The sequence below is a fragment of the Pezoporus occidentalis genome, unplaced genomic scaffold (assembly GCF_034315485.1).
Source record: "Pezoporus occidentalis ecotype Australia unplaced genomic scaffold, CSIRO_AGI_Poc_V1 ctg95, whole genome shotgun sequence".
Lineage (NCBI taxonomy): Eukaryota > Metazoa > Chordata > Aves > Psittaciformes > Psittacidae > Pezoporus > Pezoporus occidentalis.
Window position 1 is genome coordinate 1,338,404 of NW_026916315.1, and position 17,450 is coordinate 1,355,853.

The window sequence follows — 17,450 nt, forward strand, 5'->3', positions numbered from 1 at the left end:
TGTTAAGAGAGGATGATCTTCTGGGATGCTGTCACTGGTAATAGCAGTGACCTTTTCCCTGTGGTCAGCAGCTGGCATCATGAAGACAAATTACTTCAACTTGCAAATTCTTTACACTGAGTGAGAAAATCTTAAAAAACCCACCAAATCCTCCAGACACCAAACAGTATTTGCAACTTTCAGTTAATGTTTTCCAATAACTTTATGAAAATAGTTGTGGATTAAAATGTGAGGCACCTGTTATAATTTGACACCTAAAACTGGCTGGTGATGGATGTATTGTAGAGGATTCTAGTTGCAGGGTTACATCAAAATCCGCTGTCATTCTCCTGAGAATGAGAGCTACTGGGAGGATCCAGGCACTCCTGTCCCTAGGGGTCACTCTCACTCAAAGAATACAGATTTTTTTTTTTCTTTTCTCTTTTTTTTTTTTTCCACTAAACCTTGGAGTCTCTTTAGGAAGGATAATCAGTGACAGTACATGTGGTTCCATTTTATCCGAACCCATGTTCACTTCTAGCACTATACACTCATTAGTACCTTGAGGTCAGTATAAAATAGAGTCTGCAGAATTGCCATGGCAATAGCTGCAATTCCTCCCTTGTGGTTCCAGGTGACCTGGAAGGGCAGCTGTGGCATGTTCTTTCTAATTTATTGCTCAGCCTCATTTTCTGCCTATGGAGTTTATAGGAAAGGTTAATCTTCACATCTCATTTCTTTAACCTTGTCCTTATTCTCTTCCTTGCAAAGCAAAAGTGGGAGCAAATGGTCAGGTGATGTGCAAAGAGAAAGAAGAGCAAATATTTTTGAGAAGCTGTGGACCTTCTCTTGTTTTAGATGTTGATACTGGATGCTTGTTAGGAGGTTTCTATGGGAATGCAGATGAAGGCCTGGAAAGTAGGACATGTTGTGCTCAAAGGTACACATGGAGTACTCAAAGCTAGTGCAAGACCAGAGCAGTCCCTACCATTAGCAGCTTAGCAGCTGGCTTTGATCTCTAAGGAACAACATGTCTCTGGTTAATTAAACTGTGGTGTGTGTAAGCTGTCACTGGAGTGGAGGTGATCACACGAGATCCATGTTAGCTAAGACTGCCTCTGCAGGTGTACATGTAGCACTGAGTGCGCTAAGCACAGACCTGCGCCATTCTCCCTGCACATGGGGCAAGCCAAGATCTCAGCATTTAGCCCTAGGCTACTCAGAAATCACACGATGTGGTAGGTAGAATGCTCAGTCTCTGGTGTCTCATACTGTGAGATGATAGTGTTGCAAGTGCTTTTCCAGGGTCAAGACCTGCCTAGAAATACTCACTGTAGAAAGCATCCTGTTAACTTCACCAATGTGACTCATGAGTAAGAGCTACCATTGCCAAGCTGGCCAGGTTAGACGGCTGGGATGCATGTTTCAAATACTGTGATGTGTGTTCATCCAGTGGCTTGAAGGGATGGACCTCTCTCAGGAAGGAAAGGGATCAGTCAGCAGTGTGGTGCTTAGAACAAGCTGCAAAAGAGTCCAAGTGGGGCTCCATGTTAATTCTCTTACTTTAGTACTCTCCCTCATTTTGCCTGTAGCCTTAAACACTTTTGTATTTCTGGGTTTATTAGAATCAGTTGCCTTAATATTAAAATACTGTTCAGAGCTGAAGAAGTTAACTGTTTACATTGAGGGATATTTTAAATCACAGGGAATACTCTGAGAGTCACAGAGTTGATATTTAGCTGGTACTAAGTACTGAGGCTTAGGAAGTCTCCAGTGCTGGAGCACTCAGCATCATTGCAAGGGCTGCAATGGAGACAGATTTGGTTTTCAGGTTTGAGGTGAGACACAGGTGATTTGAATTCTACTATCATAAAGTGTACGGGAAAGAAACCCTAGTGTTTTAAGAGCTTTTATATAAGAAGACAAAGCCTTGACAGGACAGTCTAGCTGTCCACAGTGAGGATGATGTTCTCTCCTAATCAGGCAATGGTCAGGGATATTCACCATCTGTGTACTCTGCAAATATTTCATTTAAGAAACAGCCTGAAGCTAAAATACAGGCAGAGGTGGATTATGTTAGTCTTCATTGCTGAGTTGTTCCGCGCAGCCCAGGGAATTATTTTTCTTATAGTAAAACAACTGATTATTCCCAAATGCATTACTTGAAAGGTCTCAAGCTATGTGCCAGGAAACTGGAGCTAATAGACATCTCTAGGATGGGGAAGGATGGGGTTGGCTGCAGGATGGAGATATTTGTGTGTATGTACATGCATTGTTTCAGAGAGAGCAAGAGCAGAGCAGTGTGCTTAGCCTAAAATTTACCATTGAAAGGCTCTAAACCCATTTTCAAACTGGCAATATTGTTTAAAAGGCCTTGCAGTCCCTGGGGTGACTCAAGTGAACCTCCTCCCTCCCCCCTTTTCCCTGTCTCTCACATCTCACCTTGACTGCAGGCTGCTGGATGTGACTGTGAGGGGAAGAAGAGGAGAGCAGTGGATGGCTTATGTGACAGCGAAGGAAGGCTGCAGCCCTGGGGCTTCTCATCTGCTCTCCCAAGCTAAAAGGACCGGCATCAGCTGCAGGAACCCCAGCCCCTGTGCTGGGAAGGGAGGCTGGGGACAGAGCTGCCTGGCTGTCCCCTTTTGGGTGATGCTTCCTGCTGTAAGCTGCGGCTGTGTGTGCTGCTCTGTGCTTGCTAACTTTCTCTCAATGAGCGTTTGTGCTTCAGTGATGAGAAAAGCAATTTCTGTACAAACCCGTAAAGTGTCTTGAGGGACCGGTTATATCGAAGCATCTCCTGGCGCTGCAAAAAGTAGGACAATACTCCTTTTCCTGTTAGATTTTTTTACTGTGAATGGATTTTGAAGACAAAAGCTGTAAGTGAGCCCTTTTTCTTTCCTGTTTGGTATCTAAAGATCTATGATGTGTGTGAAAGTCCTGTTTGTGCAGGATCCATTCCAGTGAAGGGAACTTGGCATATGTACTGCAGTATCATCCCTGTTCTGCAGTAGACAGTGCTGTAAGAAAGTGAAATTCATTGTCTGTTCCCAGCAGGAGCTTGTCCCTCCATCTGCTACCTATTGTTGTCTGTCTGTCTTGGAAATTTAAACAGCTACCTTCCTCTGTGCTTGTCACATAAAGGCAGTAATAACAGTAGCCTTTGACATGTCCAGCCCTTTTCTCTCTTGCTTGTCAAGGCTTTGTTAAAAGCAGGACTTTTCTGCCACAAGGAAACTAGAGTAGACAAAAACTGTGTTTGGATTGTGACACTTTTCAGGGAAAAGGTCTTTCACACAGGGGAAAATCCAGGGCCATCTATGGGAGCTGGTCATCTTTGGGGGGGTCAGTCCCCACCTGGCCCCCTGGCTGGATAAGCCTTTCTCCCCATCTCCCTTGGGTTGCACTGGGGCTTGGGATCTGCACTGCTCTAGGGCAGCAGAGCAGCTGTGAGAGAACAGTGTGTGTTTCACAGGAGGAAATGCAGGTATTGACATAGCCAGAGCTGGATCCATGGATTTTTTTAGAAAATGAGGACCAACATTTCCATGTGGTAGCAGGGAAGGGGCCCTGTTCCCAGCTCTGGTGTTCTCAGGGCTGCCCAATTCATGGAGTGGGCACACAGCTATTCTTCCCACCAGCTGGCACTCATGGGTCACAGTCACTTTGGACTGCAGCTACAGCCTATAAGAGACGGCTGCACTGACCTGGCTTGCATGGAACAGTCATCAGTTTATAGCCCTGATGGGAAAAGTGATGTTCAGTTGCCGTCAGCCATGCCTGCATCTCCTTATGCCAGAATACATGGCAGGGTGAACCTGTGATTTGACTTTATGCTTCCATGGCAGATACCATCTCTCACTTCATTGCTTGCTGGTAGGGTGCGGCTGGACAGGAGCTGCAGGGTTGCAGTGGAGAGTAACAGGGGTGCCAGGGCACAAAAAAGAGGTGGGAAACCAGACCTTTAAAATGGGAGAAAGCAAATCTCTCCTTAGCATGCCACAGTCTCTATGATGAATCCTTTGCTCGGAATGAAAGTTTTATTAGATTCTTATCTCCAAGGACAGGAAGATGGGGGTGAAAAAACACGAGCCAGAAATCAAATCTTTCTGCTCACTGCCTTCAGCAGGGAGTCCTGCTGGACCCCAGTGCTTCTGATACTCCAACCTGTGGGAGATCTGAGCTTCCTACGGAAAAAGGAGAAACTGTCTTGTCTGTATCTCTGGAGTATGACTTACACCTGACCACCATCACTTCAGGCTTGTAGGGGTTCAACCTCAGCAACTATTCTTTATCAAAAAGATAATTTCCTGGGTTGTTCTGTCATTTTAGAAGTCGTTGCATCACTTGTAATTGAGACTTGTGGCTGAATTTTGTAGGCAGAGTGCTGGCAGCTTGCATCTCTCTCATTCCTACTAGAGGCATGCAGAGAGGCAGGGACTGTACAGATTCCCCTGGGAGCCAACAGATGAGCCCTTTGCTCAGTGTGTTGCCTTTGCTTTCTTTCCAAAACCTTGAAGCCAGCACACTGGCAAGAAAACCTTCTAAAAATGTGGCATCATAGAACAGCTGCAGGCTTCGTGGTGAGGCTGATGGCAAAGGAGTCTCTTAACCATTGTGGTCTTGGAGCTTAAGACACAGAAAGAGACTCAGGACTCCTGGGTTTATATCTTGTAAATTACTGACTCCAAGTAGGCCTCCTAAGAGACATGTAATCTCTTTTTACTATTGAAATATAAAATAAATGAATTATAAGAGTGGTTAGAAGATTTAAGAGAAATTATTATGTTGGCTAATGAATAAACAGTTCATCAAGGAAACTGAAGATTGAAGAGGTTAGATAGACTTGGTCTGGCAGTGCATGTATCAGATGATAAATGCTGGCCAAATATAAAAAAAAATCCTTTAAAATGCTTATTAAAGCTAGAAACATTGATACAGAAGTCTTGGTTCCTTTGTGAGGTGGTTAATCCTTAGATTTTCTAAATGGTGCTAAATAAAACTAAAAGGCCTAGGCAGTTTGGAAAGACAACTCCACTCAAAGTATCCAAGAACAAAATAATGCCAGTATTTCAGCTTACTTTACAGAAAAACATTAGTAATATACTGCATTGTGACAAAGTGACAGTCAGAATGGATATCAGATGGAATAAGAAATATGCTGACCCTAACTGATATTCTTACTTTTGATGAGGTCTTTCCCAACAGATAATTTCACTTTGTTCCCCCTAGGAACAGGTCTTCAATAAACAGGATTGCAGCTTGGTTCTGGCTTCAGTTTTCAAAGGGCTTCTAAGATGGTTTTGTAAGAGCTGGGCTTTGAGGAATTGCAGATCACAAACAGCCGTAGGCAGGTTCAGTATAACACCTCATGGTAAGCCAGGTCATAGTGAAGCTTCTGCAGCTGCAGGTGGTCCTGAGTGTTGTTTTATATACCAGAGAAAAGCTTCATGATGAGCAAAGCTTGCAGGAAGTAAATCTTCCTGTGGTGTCTTGGAGCCAAAAGACCCCACTGGCTCCTGTCTCTCAGTTTTCACTGCTCAAGTAATGTGTGACTTTCTCACAACTCCTTGCTTCATTTGCTTCTTACCCCTGGGAAATTCAAGTCCCTCCATGTCAGATCTTGCTGTAGGTGAGATCTTGGCCTAAGCTTGAGCCCCTTTTGCAAGACCCGGCTGTTCTTCACGATATCCCATGATATCCTTTGGATGTGTTCAATTCGTAGGCTAATAAATGTGTTTAAGTGACTCTCTTTATAGCAGCCAGTGAAAATGGGGGTAATATCTGTTATTTGAAACCATGGGACATTGTGTACCTGGGGGTGAACACAGATTTCACTTCTTTAGGCACTAAGACAAAAGCTTTACAAGGATCAGTCATTTTGCTGCCAAATGAAAATTGCTTGAAAAATATACTTAGGACATTTGAAGAGTTTTGGTAATAAAAAAAGACATCTAATAAAGAATACTTTGCAGTTCTGTAATGTCTTTCAGCAGCGGAGATTTACTGTCAGGGAGCTGCCTGGATATTACAAAGAAAGGTTTACTAGAAATACAATAGATAATAAATTAAAGAGATTAAATCTCATCCCTGTGTATATGTGTTAATAAAAGATCCCCGTAACACTTCTCAAGTATATGAAGTATAAATAGCAAAGGTATGCAGTGGAAATAAAATATTGCGACTAATCAGTGGGTTAATGCATGACCAGTGTGAACAGAGCCCTTTTGGCAGCCCACATGAATCCCATCAGAGCTCACTGTTGTGAGAATAAAACTGACTTTGATATGCAGAGCTACAAAATATCTGAATGCCATTCCCTGAAATATTGTGCATAAAATCGATTCCATTATTAATAAATGACCCACATTTTCCACTCTGAACCCAACTCATTTTCTGGGATTCCACTGACCAAGCAGCAATATAGTTTCCAGAACAGAAGGGGAGAAACAGGAGCTGCATTATATTGGTACCTGTTCCCTCAATACGCAGAGGGTAGGGGTAGGTCCACTGCAATATTAACCTTTCTGAGGAATTTGACATCACAAAAAATTTAGATACCTTACTACCTGTGAGTACCTAGCTCCAATGCATTGTCCAAAATAGTTTTAGAGGATAGAAAGCTCATGCTTTAGCCTCTGACAACTTTTAATGCTTGCTTTGTAATTCCTCACGTAGTAAGTCAACTGGAGATTGCCCTGCTTATTTCTGACAGCACATGCTTTCTTAGCAGCCTGTTTTTCTCTGGCTTTCCAGGCATTTGTGAAATGCTTCTATTCTTAACAATGCAATATATAGAACTGGAATGGGTGTCTTCCTGAATTAATCTTTGAAGTCACTGCGAGGTTTTTCTTCATTTTCTTCTATGTCCTTTTGGATAGACTGTCTCTAAAAGATGGGCATACGCACATGTACGTACACACACGTGTATATACAGATTCACAGACACATATATAAAATTCAATATGGTCAAATGCAAGTTTTAAAAAATATCAAGTCTGTTACTCAGAGATCATAAGAGGATTGAAATTATAAGGCTTTTTAAAACATATGTTATTTTGAATGTATACTTGCTTCAGGCTGCTCTGTGCAACCGCAGAGATGAGAGAAGTACTTTAAGAAAATGAAAGCTGGAAATTTTTAAACAGGATAATTCCAGTAGCTGGGGTTCTAAGTGGCATATTAAGAAGTCTTGGAACTTATAGACAAATCTGATAACAGTGAATATGAAATAGATTTGCAGAATGCCGTTGTGTGACCCTGGTTAGCTGTTCACTGGCAGTAGGCAAATTCCCCTGTATGGCTATGAGCTGGCTGTATTTCTTATGTCTCTGTCTTATTCTGTTTATGATCTTGTAGTTCTTGCATAATGAAACAGACAAAAGGTGTCAAGTTTTCTGCTTTTGAGAGGCACATCTGCAACAGTAACTCACTGGTGAACAAACCAGGATAGCTTGAAATGAAATAGGACCAGAACAGTGATATTTCACTGGGGTCTGACTGCAGACACCTAGTGTTATATCAGTTCTTTAGGAGAATACAGATCTAGGAAAATTGAACAAACATAGGTCACAGGACTTGAGGAGAGGGATATGATTTCAAAGCAAGGGTGTCTGGGATTAATACTAGAGGCTGTCAAACTTTGAAATAATATATTCATGCACCTAGAGAGAGACTGAGATTTGGCATTTAGGAGGTGTTTACTTCATGATTCTGACTGATGGGAGAGGACTCAGTGCTCTATAGAATACTCAAATCAACCCAGAGATCATCCCCACTGTGGCAAGGAAACCAGAGCACAGACATTCATGAAGGGTGACCTACCTTGAATCAGGGCAATTTTTTGTGCCAGGTAATGGCTAATTGTGTTTAGAAACCTCCAAGTGTGTTATGCTCTGCAGTGCAAGAGGCTAATGGGCTAGGAAAAAGTAAGCTTAAGACACTGATGGAGGGATCAGGGAATGTCTTTACCATCTAGTCCTATTTCTGCAAAGAAGGTAGAGCAGTCTTCGGAAAATATGCCTGAAGAATAGGCTGGTGCTGGACTCTGGTGCTTCCCAAGAAGGAGACCCATGTCCCTGCCAGCACCAAGGTGGCAACATGGGCTCCCAGCTCATGTCAAAATCTTCGTGGGTGATTCAGTAGCTGTGCAAGCCCACACCAGCTCTGCTCGTTTGCCGCTGCTGTTTGGAAGGCTCCTGCAGAGCTGAAGCGCGATGGTGTTGAAAGCACCAGCTCGCTATGAATATATAAGTAGCTCAGTGCATTCAATTAACAGAAAATTTGGTTTATCTCATTGCTGAACAATTGCAATGTGGAGAAATTTAATTTTCTGGTGGCTGAGATCCTTTTGTGTGCAATAACAAACTAAGGAAACTCCAGCAGTACAGCTATTTGCCATGGAGCTATTTTACAATTCCTTCCACAATATAAATGACATAGTGAAAAATACCCTTATTAGTTTAGACAGCAACAGTTCTCTTTCACTAACAATAATGGATTGAAAATAGTTGTGTAGTCCTTCCAGTGCCTGGTCATGACAGAAGGTCTCCCTCTCAATTAAGAGCAGATAATTTCATAAAAATCCCAATCTTCACATGTCAGGATGTCAGGCACTCTCTGGCCCCAGTTCCCAGCAGAGAGAAGGATGGAAGTTGCACCTAAGGGGTGATTTGCTCCCCTGCCTCTGTTTCCAAGACATTGACTGGGAGAACTTCAGTTTCAGAGAAAGAAATGTGAAGTAAAAGCTTGGGTGGGGTGGGATGGCCGAGGGAACTAAAGGCACAGCAAAATTTTCTCATTTGTCTGGTTCAGCTGTTCTGTCTCTGGAAAGTGCTTGCCTTCAGTCCTGTAGTTCTGGAAGAAAAATAAACCCTTTCACTCCAAGGCTTCGTCAAATCATGTAGTGGGTATGATGAAGCAGCTTGCTTTCTCTGCAATTCGTTTCATTAATGTCTCCTAGAGTTTCTTCTGAAGTTATTGGTACTGACTATTGTCCTCAGCACTTATATTGGTTATTGTTAAAGACTGGATAATGTTTTGTGGTTACCTTTTTCAATACTATTACAGTATTACTGCATTCAGGCAGGAAAAGTGATGAGGAGACAGGAAGATTTTCCCAGTATTTTGTAAATTAATTTTTGTAAGAGATGTTACCCTGAATATCAGCATCTAAAAGGAGAAATTATTTCATTTTTCTTCACTAGTAGCACTGTGTACAGAAACCAGCTCTGATCAGAACTAATGGGCTCTCCTTCCTGGAAAACTTACTTTCAAGACAAGGCCACAGACATCAATCCAGCCTGCAAAGTTTGTATCTGAAGTCTGCTGTCAGGGTCATAAGTTTTGGCTTTTTCTTATTATCAATGGACCAGCCTCAAAGTTTGTCCTCAGGAGCTGTTGCAGGTCTCAGCTTCCCCTGACACAGCAGTCATGCAGAGCTGTTGTCCATCCACAACCAGAGAAAGGGACAGAGGATCAGAGGGCTGTGCCCTGGGGGTAAGATTTGCAGAAGAGGGGGAAGAAATCAGAAAAGCTCTGTGGGGAGTGTCCGTATAGGCTAAGTTTGTTCTCACTCTGATATCTAGCATTTAGAAACGCTATTTCAAAGACAGTTTGTACAGAAATACAAGCATTCAAATCTATCTCAAGCTTAAACTTTTCAGAAAAAAGAGGTCAGAGGTGATGTTCTCGGAGCTGAAATGGAAAAGAGATTTTTGAGAACAAAGGCATCACTTACTGAATGATGTAATATTTGGTAACTGGATCTTGAAGACATAAATTTCTGGTTAAAACTGTAAGCTCATAGGGAAGATAATGCAAGATTTATCTGAAGATGAGGAGAGTCTTAAGTCTTGCCAGTATTACTTAAGCTCAGTTATGAGACAGTGGCTAGTCACAGGAATTCTGGATGATTTTGCCTTTCTGTTGGTCTGCAGGTTTGGCAGATGATCACAACAGCTACTTCTGGCCTGTGAGTTTTGTGCTGTTATTGTTTACAATGCAATGACTCTGTGGAGAGATCTCTGAGTCTCCATGGCTCTTGTCAGAGCACTTCTGCCAAGCAGCGAAGAATGTCCTTTAAATATGCATTGAAGAACAATGAAGGTGTCTTGTTGGCAATGCCTGATATATTAGTCTTTGATAAGGGATGCAGGTCCCTTAAATTATTTAGATTAAAAGGGCATTTAGTTTGTCTTAATGTCAAATCTCCTGGGTGAGAGCAACTGATTTATTTATAAAAAGAACTGCACTTAGTGTGTCTGGAGGGAATATTGATTAAAGGAAACATTGTAAAGGAGATACAATACAGGACAGGATGGGAGATGACTGCCAGATTAACATAGGTTAATTCTGAAAGGAACAAACAATGCATTCCAAATAATGAGCAGGGATGGAAGAAATCAGAGAAAGCTTGCAGAGCTGTTATACGTGTCATTTGTATCTCAGACATGTTGGACTTTTCCTTCAGAGATGTGACACTCAGAGATGTGAGGGGGAAATCTCCAGGTCTGTGAGGGCTCTTTGAGAAGGAGCCACAAGAACCTTCCTAAGCTAGGCTTAACTACTTGTGGTAAGACTTGCTTTTGGGAGGCGAGATGTGATTAAGTGTGGGGTTAGGCTGTGAGGGAATGCAAGAGAGAAAAATGTGAGCATGCTGAATATATACCATGATATTTTGGAGAAACTGGGCCAGCCTGTGAATCTAACTTGCATGATCCCACTAACTGTAAGCGCTGAGGACCTCCAAAGTAATCCTGTGTTTATCCTTCCCATGCCTTCTTGGAGAGCCTGTGAAGTGATGTCATCCTGGGGACCTGAGTGGGGAGCTGTGGCTTATGCCACACTGGTTTGCTCCATGTCTTCCAGCTGATAGTTTTCTGAGCTGTGAGTTAGAACCCAGGAAATCCAATTCAGAACACAGTTCTAAGTTCTGCTAGTTTCAGGTGTGCTTCTTTACTCTTTGGACATCACTGATTTATTAACTTTCTCCTAACATTGTCATATAGCTCATAAGTGGCAAGGGGGATGGGACAACAGGTGTCATATGTTTGTTCATTTTTTCTCTCTCTGATTTCATGATCTCTGAAACTTTAGAAGTCTAAGGAGTGTTTTCTTGACCGTTTGATGGAAATCTCCTTTCAGGCAACTATACGGACAGTAAAATGTAACAGTAAAAAATCCAGTGGAGGGATGCTTTCCTTCTAGAGTTTTCCATTTAGTTCCATTTTTGAGATAGTTCTAAGCATTTCTAAATTTTCACTGCATGGAAGCCGTATTTGTAGAAATATTCCTATGTGAATACTCTTTCAGGGAAATAACCTTTTACTCTGAGAACTCCATACTGTGGTGTCCTGAAGGTGCCAAGGAAATCCTGAGCCTTCAGTTTCCGGCAAGAGTAACTGCAAGGCTGAGACATTAGTCTGTTAGCTGACACAAGTTTAATCTCTGTTGCCTTTTCTATGAATTTGTGGTCCTGGAAGCTTTTATGAACCTGTGTATCATTTATGCAGTTTTACAGTAAGAATGTCATTTACTGAACCTACTTCTTCTGCAGGGTACTACCTGTTCCTTCATGCCAGGAAAGAGTAATCTTTATGTGAATTACTTTGGAGGTTGTCAAGCTGTGGTTCATGGAACCCCATCGATCTAAGGATTAGATTTTACAAGACCATGGAAAATAACTCGGAAAAACAAAAGCTTCCCATCTGTAGACTGAAATTTGTATCTCCAGGGGGCCACATTTCCATCTGAACATTTTTAGGAGTTTACAGCTGTAAAGAATTTGGAAACTTCTCTTGAAGAGTGATCAAAATGGAAGCTTAGCAAAGCTGATTTAGAATTGCAGGAGACTTGTTAGAAAACCTCCAAATTCCAAGCCTGAGAAGTTCTGGTTTACATGTTTGGTAAAGCCAGGATGACTGTTGTGTACTGGTGGACGTAAGTGTAGAAGCAGCTACATTTTTCTCCTGAAAATGCTCCCCTAACATCTTTTCAAGAAATTAAATAACAACCTTTTGGTAAACAAGATGAAGGAGATTTTGAGAGCAAAGTCTGATTGCCCAGAATTTGTGGTCAATTCTAAGTACCTTCCTTTAAAAAAACCCACACAAACAAATTGGCCTCAAGGAAAGAAAACTGATAACACTTTTCTTCTGCTGGGAATCATTTACCCAATTGGGGTACTGGTTATAGTGAAGATGCTACTGTAAGTCAGGTAGGAGATTCCTGATCCATATGCAAGTGACTGGATCTTAAAAATTAAAAAAACAAACAAACAAACAAAACCAAAAAAAAAACAACCAAAGAAAAAAAAAAGCAAACAAACAACTAAAAAGACCAAACCCCCAAAATCCTTCTTTCACCTCCCAGAACAGCAGTTCCTGAGGCAGGCCACATTACTAGTGTCCATGCATGATGGAGAAAGTGTATCTGGGTATACTGTCATTACTATCTATGGTATGGGGTGATCTCACAACATTTGGAACATAATTACTAGAGCAACTTTGATGGGATATAGGCATTTGTTGTCCTGTGGAACAGTACATTGCACACACTGACACCTTCATCATCAACATCTAAGACATAACGTGTGTATGCACGCAATCATCCTGCACTTGTGAATAGAAACATATTCTACTCTTTGGATTCTGATGCTTCATATATTTAAATCTTCGATAACTTGAGATCTAGTTCTGATTTTAGTGACCAAGAATGAATTTGCTCTACAGATAATTATGAAGTTACTCTGGTTTTAGATTAATTTGACAGAAGAATCAATTATAGTGAAATTGCTTTGTGAGTATTTCCTGTTATCTGCAGGGCATATTTTCAGTGAACAATATACCCAAGCTATGCAGAATACCAGAAGCACACAAGAGCATTTCTAAACAGAATAAATGAGCCCTGGTGAAGCACTGAACTAACATTACATTTCTGCTTAGATCCACCTAATTCACTGCATCATACGGTATATCTCTGGATATATGAAGAAATTTTTGAAGACATACATAGAAGCAATTCAATATGTAATGTACATGAATCTTCAGCACAGTCTGGATCCTTAACTGATATTAAGACCTTTGAAAAATGCCTTTGATATTCTGAACAGAAAGTCAAAGAGGGTATTTTTACTTATAAAATGACTGAGCAGATGTAAAGATACATTGGCATTAGCTGAAGGGGAAACATTTGCCAACAAAGCCTACAAAGTCTTCCTTTGATTTTTATTTATTATTTGTCTTAAAGGTTGCAGGAATGGATGGATAGAGGATGAATCTTTCACTTTATTACCCGAAGTTAATCAGATTGCCCTATTCTCCTCACCTTGAGGAAAGCATGTTAGCCAGCAATGCCAGGAGGGGACCCAAGACCTTTGCTCTTCTATTTCCGAGTGTCTGTAATGTGGTGCTTAAGTGCCTGCTTCATTTTCATAAACCTATGAAAACCAGCTTGGTGAAGGTGGTGGGGGGAAAGACAAAAGAGGGAATACAGATTTCCTTATTTTGTCCTTCTGAGGTAGAAGCTTTGCATTGCCCTGCAAATCATCTGGACAAGCTATTGGATTTGTGACTTCCAGGGGGTGCTGGCAGCTGGTTTGAAATATCATTAAAAGGGAATTGTGATGTGGGGTCACATATGGGGAAGGGTAGATAACCTTGCGAGTACGGCATTGAAACAGGTGGAGTTGGTGTGGCTCATGTGAAGGTGGCATGACTCCAGGAGGGAGAGCTGTCATAGGAATCATAACAAGCTGATGGTTTAGCACTGACCTCTGCATCTGAGAAGGGTTCAAGACCCTCTGAAGTGAGATAGCATGTGTGCATTAGAGGGTATTATCCTCATGATGATCTAAACCCTTAGGTAAGTGGGTTTATGCTTTCTAAAATGCTTGGTTTACAGCAACCATTGGAACCTGGGACTTCATTATGAACTTCCATCCTTTCTTTGGATTTTACTTTGGTTCTGGACTTCTGTCAAGAAGTCCAAGACATAAAAAACTGACACATTCCTCTTCTATAAAAAACACCAGGATGTATGCTTTGGTCTCTTTCCACCTTGCTCCAGCCCTTGAGTGAGGGTCATACTGGTTTTCTATATCTGCCTCCCAACATCTGAACTCTACTTGTAAATACACCATTTTCCCCCACATAAAAATTTTCTATTCAGATAATGTGTCAACTTCACCTCTTGTGCCTACTTGGTGAGCTGAACACCTCCAACCCTCTTCGGGAACAATGGGTTTGTAGTTATATTCCCCATGTGCAATATGGAAATCCAACAAGGAGTCAGAGTCTTAGGAAGGATTTTCTTATTCACAACCACTTTATTCTTAGAAAGTACCAAGGAATTTATAAATGTGTATGTGAGGGAAATAACCAGTCTTGAAAACAGCCTTTCACTTTGCCTCTGAATTGCGCTTCCCATCATTGCCTGTAGGTGAAGAAGCTCCTTCCTGATTTTGCTTCTGTCTGGTTTAATATTCTAGTGTGTTAATGGAATGGCCTCTATCAAATGGTTTTTAAAGCTCCTTTTCTCTCTGATTCTGCCACATGCTTGAAAAATGGAAATTTCAGCTTTCTGCTTGTTTGTGTGGAGACGTGAGTGAGTGTGGGGCTGAGCTGCCTGGTGGCCTCTCAGAGAGTCCATCTCAGCAGCTCATGCATGCAACACCCAGGATAGATGGATAGTACCTGGCACAGTAGATGAATGATACCAGGTACTACCTGGAGGCCATGTTTTGCTAGTCTAGCACTATCAGTTAAGGATATGAAAAAAACACATACTTTATCTGATGTCAAAATATCAGCCAAAACCTAGCAAGGACATAGGTAGGCCAATGGGAGATTACACCTGCTATTAGGTAGGGAATTGTTTTAATGAATCAGTAGCGTGGTATTCCTGTCCAGGCTCAGGATCAGAAGTGCTGTGAAGATGAGGGCTGCTTTAACCTTCAACAGAGGTCAGCTCAAGACAGGACTGATATACCCTGTAGAAGCAGTGAAATGGGGTTTTCTCCATGTTTTATTTGATCACATTTGTGTTTGGAGTAAGGACAAGGCCTTACACCTTGATCTAGCCCTTACATCTAGTAGTAATACCATTTTTGTTGTTGTTAGAAATACGTGGTGTAAAGGCATGGAATCTCATCCTAGCTGCTCCTTACTACAGAAAAATAGGTTAGTGATCTCTTGAGAGGTCCTTACTTGTCTCTTCTACTACTGACCAATCACTTCTCTTTTCTACTGAATATGGTTGCAGCTGACATTTATCTGGAAAGGAATAAAGCAAGCCTGAAGGGACAGGGCAGGCAGCTTTCATCTGCATTCTTCATAGCATATTTCTGTGCTCTGAAGGAAGGAAATAGGCACTGAATACAACAGAAGTAGGGAAACGCAAAGCATAGCCTCTGCTCCCAAGCCCTTCTCCCCACCTGGTGAGAAAAGGTGTAGTGCTTGAACCAGCAGAGTCACAAGGAGATTGCTCTTTAAAAATGTTTTACAAATCTCATCCAGAGAATCTGGATCTCTGCAGGAGAATGCTGGTATCAGATCCCTAAAGGATGTTTGTTTCATTTCTGTAATTTGGCACCTTCTGGTGACTACCGCAAAACCGTACTGTTTATTTTTGAATAAACAAACCCCCAGGAAAAAGGCATAGGACAGGAAAGCAGCTGTTCTGCAACCCCTAGAAAGTGACTTCACTTGGGTTGTGTATTGGTTTTTTGTTTTGGTTTTTTTTTTTTCCCCTTTCAGGGGGAGCAAAAAGTCTATACCATGAGGGATTGGAAGGAGAAAATTATAAGCTATTTTAAAATAAGATAAAGAGTCAGGAGAAAACAAAACCAACCAACCAACCAAAAAAAAAAAAACAAAGAAAAAATAGAAAAAAACAACAACAACAAAATTCCAAACCAACTGATGGAGCAACTCATGAAGGTTTGAGGGAGGAGGCGAGAAGAGAAGGAGTAAAACCTGTAAGATGGACCAAAAACATCGCACAATCAGATGAGCTTTGCTTCTTCACTTGACCTCAAGGCTTAGCTGGGAACATTTTATACGTGTATCTCTAGCTATATTCTTCCTTTATCACTTCTATGATACTTTTATGAGGACTCAAACAGACCACTCTAAGGCAGTATGTTTTTAAGCTAGTCTGGGACCAAATCAGGGGTGAGATACCCCTGTTATTCACTAGAAAGTCTCATATTGGTGTCTGGAGCTTCTGCCTGTGTGTAGAAGTTATTTAATATCTCTAAGGTTCTCGCAGAGCTATTTGATCACAGACACACCTGAGTCATCCTGCAGCCACTGGCATGGTCTGTCCCTGAAAAACTCCTGCTGCTGAAACAAGCCTAAAGGTGTGTTTGTAGATCATTGAGTGCCAGAGCTGAAAAGGGGGTATCTGGTGGGAAAGCAAAGGGCTAAAGCAGAGTGAGGCAATGTGGACAGGCAGCAAACAATATGGCAAAACTCTTCAAATCCCATTGTTGACATCCTCAGCATCACACTCTGGCTAACTCCCCAACTCGTGAGATCCAGGGAGCAGCAGGACCAGGGGAACTATGGATATCCCTAGGGAGATACAGAAAATATCTCACAGGCGGAAGCAGCAGTATGTCAGGACAGGATGTGAAAATTAATCAAATGAATATCAGAAACTGAAATGTTTTAAGTAAAGTCAATTGTTTACAGCTAAAGTTAGAGCCTCTCATCAATTCTCTAATCTGGGACAAAGCCAGAGTATGAAAACCTAATTGTTCCCCCTAAAAATATCCTATCCAAAAAACCAATTAAGATGCTATTAGTAGGTATAGAGAACAATAAATAATTAAGGCTGTTGATTTTAATACTTCAGACTTGACAGCTGGAAATAGAGTGTTTGCAAGCTGAGTGAACAGATATCTTTAAAAGAAAAGACATACATATCCTCTGTGCAGAGTAATATTAGGCTATTTGCATATTTTGCCTTAAAGTAATCTGAACAGAGTAAAATATGATGCTCATCTCAAAATCTGTGAGGAAAAAGGTGAAGAAGAAAGTGGCTGCTGCTTCTGCTGCTGCTGCTATCTTTTACAAACACCAGTACCCCCAAAGCACTTTGCAGACCGCATGCCCACAAATCTTCTGGCAGATAATGAAGAAGCAATATGCAGCAGTAAAATGAGCAGATGTCTACAGTACTGAGAAATTACATGAAGTTTAGATAAGGTGTCAAGAATAACTTCACTCACTGTCTTGCAGACTGTAATTTTAGGCAAGTACAGCATAATTATTGGACAAAAGTTGCAAACTAAAAAGCATCTATTCTTTAATTTAAAAATGCAATTACTGTAGCAATTCTTACGAAACTTTCACACTCATATTATGCTTTACTTACAATAAAGCTTTACTGGTATAAAATTTTCAATAAAGTAAATTTTAGAGTTACATATACTACTAAACTCAAATTAAAATTTCCATGAGGGTGATTGT